The sequence below is a fragment of the Oncorhynchus keta genome, chromosome 25 (assembly GCF_023373465.1).
Source record: "Oncorhynchus keta strain PuntledgeMale-10-30-2019 chromosome 25, Oket_V2, whole genome shotgun sequence".
NCBI classification, from domain to species: domain Eukaryota; kingdom Metazoa; phylum Chordata; class Actinopteri; order Salmoniformes; family Salmonidae; genus Oncorhynchus; species Oncorhynchus keta.
Genome location: NC_068445.1, coordinates 39095024 through 39097523, shown reverse-complemented (window position 1 = coordinate 39097523; position 2500 = coordinate 39095024). Strand labels below are relative to the sequence as shown.

The 2500-nt window shown below is 39.8% G+C and overlaps 1 protein-coding gene and 1 long non-coding RNA gene across 9 annotated transcripts in view; one reads left to right on the top strand and one right to left on the bottom strand.

The window, feature by feature from the left end:
* Nucleotides 1–2500, bottom strand: part of LOC118377180 (tight junction protein ZO-2-like) — a 213018-nt gene that overhangs the window by 157546 nt on the left and 52972 nt on the right. The gene's annotated exons all lie outside the window — the stretch shown is intronic.
* The window catches only part of LOC127911774 (uncharacterized), a 3723-nt gene that overhangs the window by 295 nt on the left and 928 nt on the right, over nucleotides 1–2500 (top strand). The window contains exons 1-3 of one of the 6 annotated variants that reach the window (XR_008079327.1): nucleotides 1–1550; nucleotides 1818–2312; nucleotides 2491–2500. The exon at nucleotides 1–1550 is cut by the window's left edge and continues 295 nt beyond it; the exon at nucleotides 2491–2500 is cut by the window's right edge and continues 928 nt beyond it. This is a non-coding gene — a long non-coding RNA (uncharacterized LOC127911774). Of the gene's footprint in view, nucleotides 2313–2490 lie in introns of all 6 variants that reach the window. The other 5 variants (XR_008079328.1, XR_008079325.1, XR_008079326.1 and 2 more) reach the window with 5 other exon arrangements.

Genomic DNA, 2500 nt, shown 5'->3' with positions numbered 1-2500 from the left:
GTCTGGCTTTACCACCCCTCTCTCTTGCTGGCCGTCTGGCTTTACCACCCCTCTCTCTCTGCTGGCCGTCTGGCTACCACCCCTCTCTCTCTCCTGGCCGTCTGGCTTTACCACCCCTCTCTCTCCTGGCCGTCTGGCTAGCCTCAGTCATCTATCCACTATGCACATAATTTTTGGAAAGGTGTGGAGAGGAGGTATGATGGAGAGAGAGAACGGTGTGGATGAGGAGGTGTGATGGAGAGAGAAAGGTGTGGAGGGGGAGGTGTGATGGAGAGAGAGAAAGGTGTGGAAGAGGAGGTATGATGGAGAGAGAGAAAGGTGTGGAAGAGGAGGTGTGATGGAGAGAGAGAAAGGTGTGGAGGAGGTGTGATGGAGAGAGAGGAAGGTGTGGAGGAGGAGGTGTGATGGAGAGAGAGGTGTGGAGGAGGAGGTGTGATGGAGAGAGAGAAAGGTGTGGAGGAGGAGGTGTGATGGAGAGAGAGAAAGGTGTGGAGGAGGAGGTGTGATGGAGAGAGAGAAAGGTGTGGAGGAGGAGGTGTGATGGAGAGAGAGGTGTGGAGGAGGAGGTGTGATGGAGAGAGAGAAAGGTGTGGAGGAGGTGTGATCGAGAGAGAGAAAGGTGTGGAGGAGGTGTGATCGAGAGAGAGAAAGGTGTGGAGGAGGTGTGATGGAGAGAGAGAAAGGTGTGGAGGAGGAGGTGTGATGAGAGTGAGGCACAGCTACTATACAAAAGGTACTATACTGAAGGTCTGTACTATACTATAGTGTACTGAAGGTCTGTACTATACAAAATGTACTATACTGAAGGTCTGTACTATACTATAGTGTACTATACTGAAGATCTGTACTGTACTAAAATGTACTGAAGGTCTGTACTATCCTATAGTGTACTGAAGGTCTGTACTATACTATAGTGTACTGAAGGTCTGTACTATACTATAGTGTACTATACTGAAGATCTTTACTATCCTATAGTGTACTATACTGAAGGTCTGTACTATACTATAATGTACTGAAGGGCTGTACTACACTATAGTGTACTGAAGGTCTGTACTATCCTATAGTGTACTGAAGGTCTGTACTATACTATAGTGTACTGAAGGTCTGTACTATCCTATAGTGTACTTAAGGTCTGTACTATACTATAGTGTACTGTACTGAAGGTCTGTACTATACTATAGTGTACTATACTGAAGGTCTGTACTGTACTATAGTGTACTATACTGAAGGTCTGTACTATACTATAATGTACTGAAGGTCTGTACTATCCTATAGTGTACTGAAGGTCTGTACTATACTATACTATACTGAAGGTCTGTACTATACTATAGTGTACTATACTGAAGGTCTGTACTATACTATAGTGTACTATACTGAAGGTCTGTACTATAGTATAGTGTACTATACTGAAGGTCTGTACTATACTGAAGGTCTGTACTATAGTATAGTGTACTATACTGAAGGTCTGTACTATGCTGAAGGTCTGTACTATACTGAAGGTCTGTACTATAGTATAGTGTACTATACTGAAGGTCTGTACTATACTGAAAGTCTGTACTATACTATAGTAAACTGAAGGTCTGTACTATACTATACTATACTATACTGATGGTCTGTACTATACTATAGTGTACTATACTGAAGGTCTGTACTATACTATACTATACTGAAGGTCTGTACTATACTATAGTGTACTATACTGAAGGTCTGTACTATAGTATAGTGTACTATACTGAAGGTCTGTACTATACTGAAGGTCTGTACTATAGTATAGTGTACTATACTGAAGGTCTGTACTATACTATAGTAAACTGAAGGTCTGTACTATACTATACTATACTATACTGAAGGTCTGTACTATACTATAGTGTACTATACTGAAGGTCTGTACTATACTATAGTGTACTATACTGAAGGTCTGTACTATACTATAGTGTACTATACTGAAGGTCTGTACTATACTATAGTGTACTATACTGAAGGTCTATACTATACTATAATGTACTATACTGAAGGTCTGTACTATACTATAATGTACTATACTGAAGGTATGTACTATACTATAATGTACTATACTGAAGGTCTGTACTATACTATAATGTACTATACTGAAGGTCTATACTATACTATAGTGTACTGTACTGAAGGTCTGTACTATACTATAATGTACTATACTGAAGGTCTGTACTATACTATAGTGTACTATACTGAAGGTCTGTACTATACTATAGTGTACTATACTGAAGGTCTGTACTATACTATAGTGTACTATACTGAAGGTCTGTACTATACTATAGTGTACTATACTGAAGGTCTGTACTATACTATAGTGTACTGAAGGTCTGTACTATACTATAGTGTACTATACTGAAGGTCTGTACTATACTATAGTGTACTATACTGAAGTTCTGTACTATACTGAAGGTCTGTACTATAGTATAGTGTACTATACTGAAGGTCTGTACTATAGTATAGTGTACTATACTGAAGGTCTGTACTA